At 44.3% G+C, this 18,332-nt stretch overlaps 2 non-coding genes across 2 annotated transcripts; one reads left to right on the top strand and one right to left on the bottom strand.

The window, feature by feature from the left end:
* Positions 1-15,067: 15,067 nt before the first annotated feature.
* Positions 15,068-15,140, bottom strand: TRNAK-UUU. Its single transcript has one exon. It is a non-coding gene; the product is annotated as a tRNA-Lys (tRNA).
* Positions 15,141-17,782: 2,642 nt separating this feature from the next.
* TRNAR-CCG lies at positions 17,783-17,855 on the top strand. Its single transcript has one exon. It is a non-coding gene; the product is annotated as a tRNA-Arg (tRNA).
* Positions 17,856-18,332: the final 477 nt, after the last annotated feature.

The raw sequence follows: 18,332 nt of genomic DNA, 5'->3' as shown, positions 1-18,332 counted from the left end.
AGCTTTAATTTCCCTTTTTACCCCTTTCTGACCTAACATCACTCATTCAAAGCCATTTTTCAAAAAATACTGATTTAGCACTCATAACTTTTTTCTTGCTCCATTCCTGCACATATGGAAAGAAAAAACATAACCTAACAGATTGCCTTGAATTCCCCTTCATCTCTTGCTGTGAACTTCCATATCACTTAAGGCAACTGGGACAGAAGACAAAGGGAAGGGGCAAGGGGAGAACGGGGTCCTATAACAGCATCTCTTGAACCCGAGCATAGTCTTGCACATGAATGAGCAACTCACCTTGGTTCCCATTGCGTACTATTATTAAAGAGAGGGAAAGACGATGAAGAAGAAACAGCATTGTCCCACCTATATTTTCTTTAGTTCTTTTTGTTTTCTGGGCCAGAGACAAAAGGCGAGCAGCACGACCCCACTGGCTGTGGCGTCAGTAGCCCCCCCCCCCCCGCATGGAGAGCGCCGCCAACAGCTCAGCCCCACAATGGATGCGGAACCCTGAGTCCTTGCGGAGGAGTGGGCCACAGGATGCTGGGCGCGGGAGAAAAGATTGTCGAAAGAAATAAATACGGATCAACGCATTCTCCACTAGTACTCCATAATATCATTTTTCCTACATTTCTTCGCTCATCCCGTTTTCACCATTGTTTTAAATCTTTCAATAAAACACTGCCTGCAAACCTCAGTTAACATCAAAGGAAGGCCCCCATATGAAGAGGTAGGAAAGGTTTTTCTGTCACAAAGGAAAAGAGGTGCAAAGCAAAGGGTGACGAGAGCACAGGTGTGTTGGATGGCTTTGCGGGTGAAGGACTGCCACTTCCTCTGTCCCTTTGCAGCCGATCCTATCACATCAGCTTTGCATGACCAGGGGACTCCCAGGAATTTCTGCTCCACCAGGGCACCTGCCTTAGTCTGTTCAGGCTGCCGTCACAGAATACCACAGCCTGGGTGGTTTAACAACAGAATTATCTCCCCACAGTTCTGGAGGCCGGAAGTCCGAGATCAAGGTGCCTGCAGGGTTGGTCTCTGGTGAGACCTTTCTACCTGGCTTGCAGGCAGCTGCCTTCTCCCTGTTTGTGGAGCCCCACATGGCCTTTCCTTTGTGTGCATACTCCTGGTGTCTCTTCCTCTTCTTATAAGGAGGGCCCCACCCGTAGGACCTCATTTAACCTTTACTACCTCCCGAAAGGCCCTGTCTTCAAATACAGTCACACTGGGGGCTGGGGCATCGACATATGTATTTGGGGGGGGGCACAGTTCAGTCCATAACAGCACCTTTTTTCAGAGAGAGAGACAGAGAGTATGAGCAGGGGGAGGAGCAGAAGGATGCCAAGGGAGAGGGAGAATCTAAAGAATGCTGCATGCCCAGCATGGAGCTTGATGAGGGGCTTGATCTCATGAGCCTGAGATCATGACCTGAGCCAAAATCAAGAGTCGGACACTTAACCGACTGAGCCACCCAAGTGCCCCTATAACAGCACCTTTTCAGAAATTCCAAAGCTTTGTGGTCTCAAAACTGCTGCTATCTGGGTACTTATTTCCTGTTGGATCAAAGTGTCTTTGGGAGGGAATGAAATTTGTTTCCAGTTCGTAACTCTCACCCGCCACGAGGCTGGGGTGTCCTTATTTCCAGATCCTCTTCTCCAGTGAAAATATCTACAGCAGGCCCTCTGGAGGGGGGCTGTCCGCTTCAGAAACCTGCTTAGCTGCTGACTGGCCACGTGCCCTGGGGCCACTTTTTTGTTATAGGACACATTTTTTGGAGGGAGATAATGTAGTCATGTCATGTATTTTTTCTTATCTGCTTGTTTTCTGTAGGTGTTTAAGCAAAGAGTGTGTGGGGTGTTAGGACACTAAAGTGGAGGGTTGGGTGGAATTAGAGGTGCAACCCAGAGCAATAGTTTAGGCGGCTTTGCAGGTCACACCAAAGACCCCTTGAGTTTTCTACGGATGAACTCAAATGGGCCCCAGGAGACTTCCTCTAACAAAATGCCTGGGGACCGATGAAGCTATCTGGGTCTCTCCAAGCCGCCACGGCAGAGAGCAACTGTCCTCTGCCCGCGCTGCCTCTCCAGCCCTACTAATTTGGCCAGCTCTCTCGTCTAGGCTCAAATTGCTGAAAACTATGAGTGAATCGTCATGAAAACATCTCCTTAGGTAAAGTCAGGCTTGCGCTGCGGACAGAGACTTGCGGGCTCACAGGCCGCTCCTCCGTGTCCTGCAAGAAGTCCCGCTTCCCCGCTCCTTCTACCCTCCTCCCTCCGTCCCCTCCTGCCCTCGGCCTCAGCCGCTGCCTTCGCCCCGCGTCACTCTCACAGGGCCTCGTGTCCTGCGGTGGCCGCGCCTGAGCCGCTCCCACGCTCGCGAGCATCGCCGCCGGGAGGCAGGAGCCGCTGGAAAGCGCGCTGACAGCCTGACACCAGCCCGGGCTCCCCAGGCGCGCGTGCGAAGGGAGGTCTAGACGCCACCGCCCGCGTGGAGCGCCCGCACCTGCCGCCGAGCTGTTCAGACGCCGCGGCTGCCCTTCTGGAAACCATTCCAAGTTAAACATACTCGGTGGCCGCCTCGCTTTCTGATCTTTCAGGTCTTGTATTCCAAGCTCAACACCCAACAGCACCCTCGCCGGGGTGCGGAAGCTCTCTTCCACCTGGGGCGCCTCTCGGGCCGAGCCGCACCGGGAACCGGGCTCCGCCGCGCGCGTTCTCTCCGGGGCGGCGCCGTGCCGCGAGGCGCCCTGCTCGCCGCGACCTCCGGGGCCGGGGCCTTCCTGCCCGCCGCGCCCGCGCCCCCGCCGCCCCGCTCCCGCCTCCGCGCCCCCGCAGCTCACGGGACCCCGCGCCCCCGCAGCTCGCGAGACCCCGCGCCCCCGCCGCCCCGCTCCCGCCTCCGCGCCGTCGGAGCTCACGGGACCCCGCGCACCCGCGCGCGCCCTCCCTCGGGCGCCTGCTCCCCTGCGCCTCCGCTCTGCTCCCCGCCGCCCGCGCCGCGCTCCCGGTGCCCCCTTCCCCACCGAGCCCGCCCGGGGCCAACGTCCTCGGCCGCTCAGCTCTCCTGCCGCGGGGTCCCTAGGCCTCCGGCTGCCAAACCCGCCGCTTCCCAGAATCCCCGCGCGCGGCTGTTAAACGTCGTCGGTTCCTGGCTTACCCGGGCCCGGAAGATTCGGATTTCCTCCCAAGCTGTCGCACACTCTGGCTGAGGCCGGAAGCGCCCGCCCTTTGCTCGCGGACCAGCGGCTCTCACAGCCGAAGGCCATGCGCCCTCCGCTCCGCTCCACCCCCGCCTCGCTCTCCGTGCGTCTCCGAGCCGAACCCGGGGCCGGATCCGCGACCACGGCGCTGGGCCCGGGGATGGCCACGGTGGCGACAGCCGGCGACCCACTTACGGGTGTTCCAGGAGCGCCCGGACGGTGGCCTCGGCTCTTTCCCACTCCCTCGCGGGGACCAGCGCTCCAGCTCACGCGCGGTTTGTATCCACGCGCCCCCGGGTGTGGTCCTGGCGGCCGGGCCCGCGCGTGAACTAAAGAGAGAAACGAAACTTTTAATTTCGAGATTATTTCAAGCCTACGGAGAAGTTTGCAAGCGAGTACCAAGAATGACCCTACACGGCTTAGCCAGACTTACCCACATCTGTTTTCCTCTTCCTCCGCCGTCGGAATGTGAACACACGCAAATGATGGTTTTTCTAACTGATTTCAGAATAATTGCATGCTCTCATGTCTTATCTCTAATAGTTCAGACGTGTTTCTTTTCCTTCTTTAAAAAAGATTTTACTTATTTGACAGAGAGAGATGGAACACAAGCAGGGGGAGTGGGAGAGGGAGAAGCAGGCTCCCTGCCGATCATGTAGCCCGATGCGGGGCTCGATCCTACGACCCTGAGATCATGACCCGAGCTCAAGGAAGACGCTGAACGACTGAGCCACCCAGGCGCCCCAGACGTGTTTCTTAAGAGAGGACGTTCTCTTATAAACTGCAAAACAATTTTCAAGTTCTGAAAGTTTAACATTAATAGGGATACTATTATCTGATAATATCCAGTTCATATTCTAATTTCACCAATCATTCAGAAAAGTGTCTTTTGGAGCAACTTTCCCCCCAGTCCAGGACCCACTTCAGGATCATATATGGCATTTGGCTTTCTCTAATGTCCTTCAATCCGGAATGGTTTCTCAACCATTTGTCTTTCTTTGTCTTTCATGACATTGACAGGTTCTGAAGAATTCAAGCCAGTTGTTGAGTCCAATGTCCTTCAATTTGGGCTGATGTGTTATTTCTTTGTGATTGGATTGAGGTTATGCACTTTTGGCAAAAATATAAATGATGTTCTGTTCTCAGTGTGTCACATAGCATTTTTCATTTATTGGTGGTGTTAACTAAATGTAAAGTTTCCCCTCATTAACTTAGTTTGTAATCTGTGGGGATATATTTGAGGCCATACAAGGACCTCATTCCTCACCAAAATTTTAACCATAGTTTTAAAATAGGTTGATAACTTTTCTTCAATCATTACCATGATGGGTGGCACACTGGTGATACTTTAAATCTATTCTTTTTTTTTTTTTTTAAGATTTTTTTTAAAAAGTCCCGACCTGGGGCTTGAACTTACAGCCCTGAGATCAAGGGTCACATGCTCCACTGACTGAGCCAGCCAGGCGCCCCTGAATCTATTCTTTAAATGTATTCTTTCACATTTATGTTTTCTCTTTTTTGAATTGATATATAATTGACATATAAAATTATATTAGCTCCAGGTGTACAATATAATAATCTGTGCAAAATGATCATCAAGTAAGTCTAGTTAACATCCATCACCAAAACCCCCACAAAAGGAAAAACAAACGTCCATCACCACACATAGGTAAACGATTTTTTTCTTGTGATGAGAACTTCTAAGATCTACTCTCTTAGCAACTTTCATAGATGCCATACAGTATTATTAATGGTAGGTCTTCTGAATTACATATAATAGGGCATAAGGGTGTTCCTATCTTGAGCACAATGTTTAAATCTTTGAAAGATTCTCTACTGAGAAACTACCCAACACCTTCTATGTTGATGTTACCATGCTGTAGGCACACCGTCCAGCTACCGTATTGGACATTTAATAAACAATGCTTATGGTGTTCACGAAGCAAACAGGAAAAAAGAACCCAACTCCTTAATGTGAATGTCTGTGAACCCAAGCGATATCCAGATTCTTCCAGGTGTAAAAACAAAGAAACATCACTGGGTAATTCTGGAAACCTTCGTAATTGTGCTTCTGTGTGATCAAATAGCGGAGTACATTTCTCTGCTGCCACCAGCATTTTTACGCACAGGCACATGCATACTCACGCATCAGAACTTGAAGATCTTTGTTTTTGATGCTGTTCTAGATTCTTCTTCAGTGAAGTCCGTCCGTTCTCTCTTTCCTATCCTATTCTGCCAGTTCTATAAGTCAACTAAGGGAAATTCTGCCAGATTAATCAATTTCTGTCATTTTCATAACAGGTTCACAGGTATTTTTACGAATATAGGTAAGAGCTCACAATCAGGCAAAGTAGGATGAGAAAGGGCGAACAGATATGAAAAACGTGGTGCCATAAAATGGAACTTCTCTTGGTTTTCAGAAGTTCCGAGGAACATAAGATTAACCAGTATAAAGACCAGGGCTCAAGGACAGTCTAGCTATGAACTCATTTCTTTATTTTCCACAAGTATCATTAATGAGTTCCTGACCCCCAGTTTGAAAAGAAACCTGAGTTCTCACTCCCTTCACTCGTGCAAGCGTGAGCCTAAGACCCCTCACTAATCTGCCTCCAGACCAGCGCCCCTGAGTCTCCTCAGTGCTTAGGAGACAGAGCACGGTGTTCCACACGTGTCTCCCAGTCGACACATCCAAAACCAAACTCATCTCCATCCTCTGTTCTCTCCCCCCACCAAGAGATTGATGTTTAGACCCTTTCCGCTTCTCCTGTTTGCTAAGTAACCTTGCAGTTTCGTTTCTCCAAATTTCATTCTGTCTTCCTCACTGCCTGTCTGTTTACCTTCTGGCTCATTCTCACACTTTTCCCATTCCCTCTATCCTTCAGGCTGCTGTGCAGTTCAAGCCCTAAGAATTCGCCCTCTGGACTATTGACAGAGCTTGCTAAATTGCCTCTGTGCTTAGAGCAGAACGAAAAAGAGGTTTTAAACAATGCTGAATGAATTGCTCAGGTTCTATTTTGACGCCAGTTTTCCCCAACTCCTGCCCTATTTCTGTGAGCCAACAGGCACACAAAGTGTCCTAGCTGGGGAAAGGCTGAATTTCAATATCCTTGTGTCTTAGGGGAAGGTATTTCTGGAGGAAATCAGAAAAGTCCTAAGAAGACTTGAGTCTTACCACCCATAAGAGAAGACTGAAGCTTTAACGATTCAGCGGTTTAGAATTCCAATGTAAAGTGCAAGTAGCAGTTACGTGTGTGTGCTTTCCTTCCATCCCAAGTCCTACACATTAAAGAATGACATCCCAACCAGTCACTCCCTCCTCCAATTCTGGAGCTCTTCCTGTCCAAAGCAAGCTCAGATTCACCCCTTATGTTAACACTACTAACAAAACATGCAGAAATTGAGAGCTTCAGAAAATCAGATGTATCTTAAAGAAGAGTGTGTGTGGGGGGGTGTCAGAGTAGTTACCAAGTGTTACAATTGCCCATTTCTTACCCTCTGCATTTTCTTGACCAAACTCGAGTCAAGCTTTCCTCCTCCCTGCGGGCCTCTGGCTCTTTGCCCCTGAGCAGGAGGAGGCCTTGAAAAGTAGGCCATGCCCCCCCCTCGCTGCCCCCATTGGCTTATCCTGGGAATCAGCCAACCTCCGCCCAACTGTCATTTCCCTTACCTGCCCAACTTTCCCTTAAAAGTTCTTGCTAAAGCTTTGTCTACCCCTCCTTGCCTGTTAAAGAAAAGCCTTTTCTGTGTGATTTTTGGGACACTTGCAGATTTCTGAGTTTGGAGCATTGTCCCTGTTTGTAATAATCCACCTCTGAATAAAGTCTCCCCTTATCTAGGTGCAGATCTCTTTTTATCTGACAGTGGGAGAACGCGTGTTTTGCATGTTTGAGGCCCTCGGTACAATTCCCTGTACCTTTTCTGCCGAAACCTGCTTCTCAAGGAACTCTGACTTATTCCTTCCAATGAGCTTTCTTATTCTCCTTTCTCTTCTTTTTTATTTCCCCTTCCTTTCCTCTTCCCTTATTTTCTCATCACACAGAAAATAAAAACATGACCTAGTGAGTTGCCTTCAATGCTTTCCAGTTTCTGTTTCTGTTCTGTAAGGCTCGGCATCAGTGGAGGTACCTGAGGCCGCAGGAGAGGGGAGGGAGGAAGGAGTGGGCTTCTACAGGATCTGGGCATCATGTTTCTGCAGCAATTCTACAAATTCCTTGTCTAGACCTAGATCCCAAAGGTTTCCTTCTATGTGCATTTTCTAAAAGTTGTGTAGGTTTACATCTATAACTATGATCCATTTGGAGTTAATTTTTTGTATAAGTTATGGGACTTAGGCTGAGATTATTTTAATTTTTATTTACTTATTACCGGTAGATGTCCAATTCTTCCAGTGCCAGTTGTTGAAAAGTATATTTTTTCCTCCACTGAATGACTTCTGCAACTTTGTCAAAAACCAGTTTGGAACATTTGTGTGGGCTTGTTTATCTATTCTACTCTATTAATCTATGTCCATCTCCCCAATACTCACCAACCACATTCTTAATCATTGTAGTTACATAATAGTTTAGAAATCAGGTTGACTTATGTTTTCTCCTGTATTGTTATTTTTTAAAGATTGTTTTAGCTATTCTAATTCCTTTGAATTTCCATATAAATTTAAAAACAATCTTGTCTATATCTACAAAAAATTTTGCTGGGATTTTGATAGGTATTTAGTTAAATCTATGTATCAATTTGGGGAGGGGCACCTGGGTAGCTCAGTGGGTTAAGCATCTGACTCTTGATTTTGGCTCAGGCCATGATCTCAGGGTCATGAGATCGAGCCCTGCCTGGGGCTCTGTGGTCAGTGGGGAGTCGGCTTCTCTCCTTCTCCCTCTGTCCTTTCCTCCCTCTCAAATAAATCAATAAACATTTTTTAAAAACTTTATATTAATTTGGGGAGAACTGACATCCTTACCATGCTGAATCTTGCAAACCATGAATGCAGTATGTCTCTCTGTTTACTTAAGCTCCCTTGACTCCTTTCAACATCACTGTGTAGTGTCCGCATCCAAGTCCTGTATGTGTTTCGTTAGATTTACCTTTTTTTTGTCAGGGATTATATTTTTCCAGTCTTACTGAGAAATATTGGACATGTGTCACTGCATAGGTTTAAGGCACAGAGCATGGTGGTTTGATTCACATGTATTGTGAAATAATTACCACAGTAGGTCCCACTAACATTCACCTTTTCATATGGATACAATAAAAAGAAAAGAAAGAAAAAAGGAAAACTTTTCTCCTTGTGATGAGAATTCAAAGGATTTACTTTACTGGTATCGCATATTTAGTTTTACTGTCCACATGTTCACTGCCAGTATGTAGAAATACAACTTATTGTTGTATGTTTTTATATTATCCTGTGACCTTGTTGAATTAAATTTTTTAATTCTGGGGCTCCTGGGTGGCTCAGTCAGTTAAGTGTCTGCTTTTGGCTCAGGTCATGTTCCCAGGGTCCTGGGATCAAGCCCCGCATCGAGCCCCGCATCGAGCCCCACATCGAGCCCCACATCGGGCTCCCTGCTCAGCGGGAAGCCTGCTTCTCCCTCTCCCACTCCCCCTGCTTGTGTTCCCTCTCTCGCTGTGTCTCTCTCTGTCAAATAAATAAATAAAATCTTAAAAAAAAATTTTTTTTAGTTCTAAGAGGGTTTTTTTTCCCTCATAGATTCCTTGGGTTTTCTATGTGGATGATTATGTCATTTTCCCTGAGGTCAGTTTAATTTTTTTTCCTTTCCTATCTGTATTCTTTTTAATTTCTTTTCATGCCTTATATTACACTGGCTGGAACTTCCAGCATTATGTTGATAAGAGTAATAAGCACGGACAACCCAGCACTGACCCCTCTTTGAGTGTGCAAACATTTTGCCTTTCACCATTAAATATAATGTTAGTTGTAGCTTTGTGGGTTTTTTTTTTTTTTTTTGCATATGTCATTAATCAAATTGAGGAAGTTCCTCTCTATTCCTATTTTTTTTTTTTTGGAGTGTTAAAAATCATAAATGGGTGTAGAATTTTGTCAAATGCTTTTTCTGCTTCAGTTGATATGATCATGTGATTTTTTTCCTTTAGTCTGTTAATATGATGGATTACAATAGATTAATTTAAAAATATTTATCCAGGGCGCCTGGGTGGCTCAGTTGGTTAAGCGACTGCCTTCGGCTCAGGTCATGATCCTGGAGTCCCGGAATCGAGTTCCGCATCGAGTCCCGCATCGGGCTCCCTGCTCAGCAGGGAGTCTGCTTCTCCCTCTGGCCCTCCCCCCTCTCATGTGCTCTCTCTCTCCTCTCATCCTCTCTCTCAAATAAATAAATAAAATCTTTAAAAAAAAAATATTTATCCAGCCTTGTACCCAAGAAATATATATGTATTTCGTATTGAGTTAATTGTGGCAGTTTGAGTTTATCAAGAAATTGGTCCATTTCATCTAAGTTGTCAAATTTATATGTGTAGAGTTGTTCATAGTATTCCCTTATTGTCTTTTTGGTGTTTGCAGAGTGTCTAGTGATTCTTCTTTTCATTCCTGATATCGGCAATATGTGTCCTCTCTTTTTCTTCATCAGTCTTGTTAGAAGTTTGTTTTATTGATGTTTTAAAAGAAATGGCTTTTTTGTTTCACTGGTGTTTTTGTTTTTATTTTGAATTTCATTGATTTTTACTCATTTTTTATTGCTATCTTCCTTCTGCTTGCCTTGGATTTCTTTCACTCTTGTTCCTTCTAGATTCTTCAAATGAAAGCTTAGATAATTACTTGGAGGATTTTTTCCTTTTCTTGTATGCATTGAGTGTTACAAATTTTCCTCTCAGGGCTGTTTTATTATATCAGAAAATTTGATACATTGTATTTTCATTTTTATTCAAGTCCATTTAAAAAAAAATTTCCACCAAGACTTCCTCTTTGTTCCATGCATTATTTAGAACTCTGTTATTTCGTTTCCAAGTGTTTGGATATTTTCCTGTTATCTTTCTGTTACTGATTTGGTTCTGGTGTGGTCAGAAAATACACTGTATGATTCAATTCTTTTAAATTTGTTGAGGTTTTAATCAACAAATTCAGTAAAGTTGTGTAGGATACAAAATTAATATACAGAAATCAGTAGCATTTCTATATGCTAATAATGAATTATCTGAAAAAAATAAAATTATCCTATTTACCCTAGCATCAAGAACAATAGAATGCTTAAAAATAAATTTAACCAAGGTAGTGGTTAATAACCAAGACTCTACACTGTAAACTACAAGACATTGATGAAAGAAATTGAAGAAGACACACATAAATGGAAAGGTATCCCATGTTCATAGGTTGGAAGAATTAATACTGTTAAAACATCTTTACTACCCAGAGCTACCTATAGATTCAGTGCAATCCCTATCAAGATTCCAAAGGCATTTTTTTTTACAGAACTAGGAAAAAAAATCCTAAAATTTATATGGAACCACAAAAGACCCGAAATAGCCAAAACAATCCTGAGAAAGAAAAACGAAGCAGGAGATATCACACTTCCTGATTTTAAGCTACACTGTAAATCAAAAGTAACCAAAACAGTATGTTACTGGCATTAAAAACAGACACATAAACCAATGGAACAGAATCAAGGGCCCAGAAATAAGCCCATGTGTATGCAGTCAGGTAATATTTGACAAGGGAGCCAAGAATATTAAATGGAGAAAAGATAGTCTCTTCAATAAATGGTGTTGGGTAAGTTGGATATTCACATGTAAAAGAATGAAACTAAATCCCTTTTTTACACCACTCACAACAATTAGCTCTCAATGGATTAAAGACTTAAACCATAAAACTCCTAGAAGAAAACAGAAAAAAAGCTCCTTAACAAAGGTCTTGGTAATGAATTTTTTTGATATGACACATAAAGCACAAGCAACAAAATAAAAAATAAACAAGTGGGACTACATCAAACTAAAAAGCTTCTGCACAGCAAAAGAAACCAACAAAATGAAAAGGTAACCTACAGAAGGGGAAGAATGTTTGCATATGATATATCTGATAAGGGTTAATATCTAAAATATATAAGGAATTCATAAAACTTAATGCAAAAAACCCCAAATAATCCAATTAAAAAATAAGCAAAGAACTTGAATGGACATTTTCCCAAAGGAGACATACAAATGGCCAAGAGGTATATGAAAAGGTGCTCAATATCACTAATCCTCAGGGAAATGCAAATCAAAACCATAATGAGATTTTTGTCTTACACCTGTCAAAATGGTTGGTATCAAAGAGACAAGAAACAACAAGTGTTGGTGAGGACGTGGAAAAAAGGAAACGTCATGGACTGTTGGTGGGAATGTAAATTGCTGCAGCCACTGTATGGCCACAGTATGGAGGTTCCTCAAAAAATTAAAAAATAAAATTACCACATGATCCAGCAATGTTACTTCTTGGGAATATGTCTGAAGGAAATGAAAACATGATGTCAAAGAGATATCTGCACTCCTATGTTCATTGCAGCATTGTTTACAATAACCAAGACATGGAAACAGCCTAAGTGTCCATGACAGATGAATGGATGAAGAACTTGTGGTGCACACACACACACACAGGAATATTATTCAGCCATAAAAAATAAGGAAATCCTGCCATTTGCAACAACATGGATGGACCTTGAAGGCATTGTGTTAAGTGAAATAAGCCAGACAAAGAAAGACAAATATTGTGTCATATTACTTATATGTGGAATAAAAAGAAAAGCACCCCATCTTGTATATATATATATATATATATACACATTGTTTATGTATATATGTACATATATATATATACACAATGGAATACTATTCAGCCATCAAAAAATGAAATCTTGCCATTTGCCACGAGGTGGATGGAACTAGAGGGTATTATGCTAAGTGAAATAAGTCAATCAGAGAAAGACAATTATGATATGATCTCACTGATACGTGGAATTTAAGAAACAAAACAGAGGATTATAAGGGAAGGGAGGGGAAAAAAACAAGATGAAATCAGAGAGGGAGACAAACCATAAAAGACTCTTAACTGTAGGAAACAAACTGAGGGTTGCTGGAGGGGAGGGATGGGGTAACTGGGTGATGGGCGTTAAGGAGGGCACAGATGTAATGAGCACTGGGTGTTATACGCAACTGATGAGTCACTGACCTCTACCTCTGAAACTATTATATGCTATATGTTAATTAATTGAATTTAAATTAAAAGAAAGATGTGGCTTAATGGGAAGAAAAGATCCATGTTGAAAAACTACAGTTAATATTGTTTGGCAAATGACTCATCCTAACGGTTGACACATACATAAGATAACATAACAAAAGCAACTTTTATATGCATGCAGCATGAAGTTAGTGCATTTAAAAAATCTCATTTGATTTTCACAGTAAGCTTGTGAATCACGCAAATCAGGAGTTATCTGCATACTATAAATGAATAAACTAAGCCTGAAATTTTTTTAAAAGTGCTTCCTGTTTAAAAAACAAAACCATAATAAAAATAAAAAAACAAAACAAAACCAAATAAAGCACCCAAGACACTAGCAGAAAAAGAGATCAGACTTATGGTCCCAGAGGCAAGGAATTTGATGAATGTGATCAAAAGGCAGAAACTTCCGGTTACTAGACAGATGAGTCGTAGGGATGTAATGTACAACATGTTGTCTGCTGTTAACTCTGCTGTTGGTATATATGAAAGTTGTTAAGAGTGTAAATCCTGAGAGTTCTCATCACAAGGAGAAAAACATTTTTCTTTTTTTTTTGGATCTGTATGAGATGATGGATGTTAACGAAACTCATTGCGATAATCATTTTGCAATATCTGTAAGTCAAGTTATTATGCTGTACATGTTAAACTTACACAGCACTGTATGGCAGTTACATTTCAGTAAAACTGAGAAGAAAATAAAAATCTTTTGTTGAGGTTTGGTGTGTGGCCCAGGATATGTTCTATGTTGTTACATATTCTGGAAGACTTGAAGCAAATGTGTATTCTGCTTTCATTGAGTAAACTGCTTTATGTTGATGGGCTTCTGTTGGCTGGTGGTATTTTTAGTTCTTCCATATGCTTGATCGTTTTCTGTTTAGTTGTTCTATCAATTATTCTGAGAGAGGTCTTGAAGTTTCCCACTATAATTGTGGATCGGTCTATTTTTAGTTCTATCAGTTCTCAGTTTTTTCTTCACATATTTTGCAGCTGTGTTGTTTGGTGCACACGTGTCAGAGATTGCTCTGACATCTTGGTGGATGGACACTTTTTACCATTTTATGATGTCCTTTTCTGTCTCTGTTAATAACCTTTGTTCTGAGGTTTACTTTACTAATGTTAGTATAGTAACTCCAGCTTTCTTTCAATTAATGTTCGCATGACATATCTTTTTTCACCCTCTTTATTTCAACCTGCCTACGTAGTTATATTTGTTTTTTTAAAGATTTATTTTTGAGGGCGCCTGGGTGGCTCAGTTGGTTAAGCGACTGCCTTCGGCTCAGGTCATGATCCTAGAGCCCCTGGATCGAGTCCCGCATCGGGCTCCCTGCTCAGCAGGGAGTCTGCTTCTCCCTCTGACCCTCCCCCCTCTCATGTGCTCTCTCTCATTCTCTCTCTCTCAAATAAATAAATAAAATCTTTAAAAAAAAAAAAAGATTTATTTTTGAGAGGGGGAGGGGCAGAGGGAGAGAGAGAATCTGAAGCAGACTCCCCACTGAGCTTGGAGCCCAGGGCTGATCCCATGACCCTGAGGTCATGACCTGAGCCGAAACCAAGAGCTGGACATTCAACTGATTGAGCCACCCAGGCGCCCCTATAGTTATATTTGAAGTGAGTTTCTTGTAGCAGCATATAGTTGGGTCCATCCTATTACTATCCATCCTTTAATTGGTGTGCTTAGATTATATTTAATGTAATTATTGATACATTAGGGCTTCAGTCTGGCATTTTATGTTTTTTGCTTTCTGCTTGTTTCTGTGATTTTCACTCTTCGTTCCTTTTTTTTTTTTTGCCTTTTTATGGACTGCTTGTACATCTTTCAGTATCCCATATTCATTTGTCTACAGCATTTTGGACTGTCTCTCTTTGCATAGGTTTTTACATCATACGGATTTACCTTACCACAGTTTGCCAGTTCACGTGAACGCTGGTGTCCCTGCGTTCTTGTCACTCTACCCTCCTCACTTGTAACATAATTGTCTTAGCAATTTCTCCCACATACATTAGAACCACATCAGTGTTACACCTTTTGCTTCAAACTGTTAAACATAACTTAGAAAGCTCAAGATGAAGAAAATTTATTGTATTTACCATGTTTCTTGCTTAAAATGTTTTTTTCTTCCTTCCTGATGTCCAATATTGCTTCTTTTATCATTTTCTGTCTGTTTAGAGAACTTACTGGAGCCATTGTTTTAGGGTAGTTCTGCTGATGCAATTATCTTAGTTTTCCCTGATCTGGAATATCTTGTTTCCCCTTCATTCCCTTGGCGTATTTTCTCTGGATACAGTATTCTGGACTGACAATTCTTTTCGTTCAGCACTTGAACAATGTGCCACTCTTCCCGACCTCTGTGGTTCCTGATGAGATAACCACTGTCACTCAAATTATTTTTCTGGTTTCAATTTTTTTTTCTTGTTTTTAGAGTTCAGACGTTTTGATTGCTTTTTTGATTGCCTTTTTTCTGGTCAACGGATGACTCTTCTCTAAAAACCACATACAAATACAAATCTCCAGGTCAGCAACCTTTTAGAGATCATCTCTGGAAACCGAACAGTAAACAAAGTCCCAGTCAAGGTGTGAGTAGAACCATCCTCTCCCAAACCCTTGGTGTACTTACTGGACATTACCTAGGGTAAAACAAAGGATGCTGCGCCTGAACAGGGACTTGAACCCTGGACCCTCAGATTAAAAGTCTGATGCTCTACCAACTGAGCTACCCAGGCTCTCGGAATACTCTCTTTCCATGAGTATCTAACCTAGGCTTTGCTTATTTGGCCAATCCTCACTGTGTTTCATGTCCTAGTTTTCAAATAACATGCTCGAATTCTATTCACAGTGAAGAAGTGCCCTTTGAGAGAGATGTTACAGTCTCTGGGAGCTTTTCCCTTTTTTCTCTCTTTGTTGTCTCCCCCTGCCTCTAGTTTTTCAGAACCAGAGATGCAACGTCTCCCAGATAAAGCCGTCGGGTTTCAGACCACGTTCTAGACACACAGGGTCTCACTTCTCGCCAAGGATCTGCACCTAAGGTGTTCGAGTTAGTGCTCACCCTGCTCACTGCTTCTGTCTGTTTCTGCGTTGTCTTGCAGCCTTTGTATCAGAGGGGGAGACAGTTGACGGAGGAAGAACTTGACGCAAGAAAATGCTCCCTAACGGGCCCCCTTCTGTTGGTGGGTGGGACTGCCTCCCCAGCGCTCCCTTGACCAGCAGACCCAGGCGCTGAGCGATGTCACGGAGGCCACGCAGGGAGGTGTCCTGGGGTCAGCCTGGCATGCAGAGCCTCTTCCCCGGCATGGTCACGGCCTCCAGGTTTCAGAAAGAGTAGTGCTGGGGCGCCTGGACGGCTCAGTCGGTTAAACGTCTGCCTTTGGCTCAGGTCATGATCTCAGGGTCGTGGGGTCCACGGGCAACCAGCCCCCTGCTCAGCGGGGAGTCTGCTTCTCTCTCCCTCTGCTGCTCCCCCTGCTTGAGCTCTCTCCCTCTCTCTCAAATAAATAAATAAATCTTAAACACAGTGAGCCTCGCTCTGCCAACTATTCCTTCTCCAAACACTCACAGACAATGGCGTTAATGAGGGACTTCTTAGAACAGCCAAGTGTCCACCACGTGCACCTGAGCGGGGGAGGGAGCGCTCGGCCAGCAGAGGGCCTGGGGCTAACCTTCCGCACCGCCGCCCTCACCTTCAAGGTGAGACTGTCTGAGCCAGGCCTCCTTCCTTTACTGTCCCTTCTTCCCCCTCCTCCCCCTCCTCCTCCTTCTCCTCCTCCCCCTCCTCCTCCCCCTCCTCCTCCTTCTCCCCCTCCCCCTCCTCCTCCCCCTCCTCTTCTCCCACCAAATTCACCATCTCTTCCTTCTTCACGTCTTTCTCCCTGTTTGCTGCCCACATCGGACGTAACGGTGTTTCCGTGGGCCTTGGCTCCCTCAGCTGTGACTGAGGCCGCGCGGGGCCACCAGATTGAGGACACGCCGAGTCAGCGCCCGGGGTCCCCCCGCAGGAGGCAGTGAGGGCACAGCGCCCTGGGCTCCAGGCGCAGCGTTATCAAAGCGCAAGGAAGAAAAAGAACGAAAAGAAGCCTCGGAAAAGACGACGGCAGATAATCTCTCCCTGTTCCCTCAGCTGTGCCCGCGTCGGCGAGGCTCACGGGACACAGGACACGCTGTGCTTTCCAAATTCAAGAAATAAGATTCGTGGCTGACATAACCACACTGAGATTCCTGCTCTAAGGTGCAAATGTGAGATGTGGTCATGGCTTGGCGGGTCATCTGAGTGAGTAAAAATGGGGCGGAGAACTCTTTTTTCAAAACTACATTACAGAAGCCTCTTCTGACTCTAGACGCCCTCCTCCGCCCATTTCCTCGAGTAAGATACCCCGACAGACTGATGAATTCCAGGCTTTCCGATCTTCCTTGGATTCCTCACGGAATACTTTGTTCAAAATATTTAAAAATTTTAAAGAAATGATGCTTGGAGCACATCAGATAAAAATCTCAGAGAAAGAAACACTAAATGGCTTTGGAGGGAAATGGCATCACCCATGTAAAGAAAGGTTTATACGGTTTTCAGAAGCTATTTATTAGCTATTTAGTGTCACTTAGAACCTCTGTGCCGTGCTTTCCTGTCCTGCCACAGCCTTCTCTGGAAAGAAGAAATGTTGATGGTTGTGCTCAGTCCACCAACCTTACTCTGCCCCTTATGCCTACCTGTGAGTTTTTTCCTCTCCCAGACTGAACAAAAAAATACCAGTTTTAAAAAATTCGGTGGCATTTTGAGGTTTTCGTCTGCTATTCTTCGAGCACAAAATCCACCGCAACTGAGAACAATCTCAGCGTGGGAGTGAGTTTGAGGGTCCGCTGGACTCATGGACACATGGCCCTGGGCTGTTCCATGGATGAATCCGAGGGGGCTCGTGGAGCAAGCAGACCACCTTTAGGCAAACTGCTTGGGGCGTTAAGGAGTCAGTGAGGCAGACGACGCTCCTCCAAGCTACTGTCGCCCTCACCTCCTCCCCACCTGGGAGTACTTTGGAAGTCACCACCTCAGACATGGTGGCCACGTGCTCCATTCTCTTGAGGAGGTTGAGGACCCATTACCCCGACCCACGTGGGGTGATTCTTCTCATTGCCTCGTGGACGGTCAAGTTGTTAAAGCCTCTGGTATGAATGAATTATAGTAAAATATTTTCACGAGCTCACCATGCACTAGTTCTAAGTAATTGTTAGGGATTCCAGATGGAGTTTTATTCCTTTTAATCCTTTTTTTTTTAAGTGTTGATAATTAAATCTTCCTCCAGTTGCAAAGTTAAAACTTTGGAAAACAGAAACCTATTTCATCTCAGCTTCCAGGTATGGAAACATGTGTCTATCAGATGGCCGCGTGGCCTAATGGATAAGGCGTCTGATTCCGGATCAGAAGATTGAGGGTTCGAGTCCCTTCGTGGTCGCTTCTTTCTTGTCAACCAAGAAACAAACTCTCATTTGACGTCCACCAGCAGACCCTTGAGTAGTCTTTGGAAACCTGAAATGAGTCAGAAGTCCTGAAAAGAGCAAGCCTGGGTGCTGCTGAGTTGCTAATAACTTACATTTTGTCATTGGCCTCTAATCACTAAATAAAAGTAGTAAAGGACGATGAATGGTTGTTGGCAATGTGTCAAGCCTGGATTTCTGGCTCGAAGCCCTGCTCTAGACCTGGCTGATCGAGGCCAACGAAAAGATGGGAGGGGTAGAAAAGCCAACTACAAACGTTTCTCTGGAAAGCTGGGTTTCAAAGGGCTTCTATTTAAGAGTTAGAAATAGGTGTTTCGAGGGGGTGGGGGATACTGAGCCCAGCCAGAATAGGCACTCGAAATCTGAACCCCCATAGTGTCTGTTGCTTATCAAACTGAACTATCCGGGATCCAACTTTTCCTGAGAATTTACTC

The sequence above is a fragment of the Phoca vitulina genome, unplaced genomic scaffold (assembly GCF_004348235.1).
Source record: "Phoca vitulina isolate PV1807 unplaced genomic scaffold, GSC_HSeal_1.0 scaffold123, whole genome shotgun sequence".
In the NCBI taxonomy this organism is placed as follows: domain Eukaryota; kingdom Metazoa; phylum Chordata; class Mammalia; order Carnivora; family Phocidae; genus Phoca; species Phoca vitulina.
Note: the sequence above shows the minus strand (reverse complement) of the source record. Positions and strands in the feature narration are given on the sequence as shown.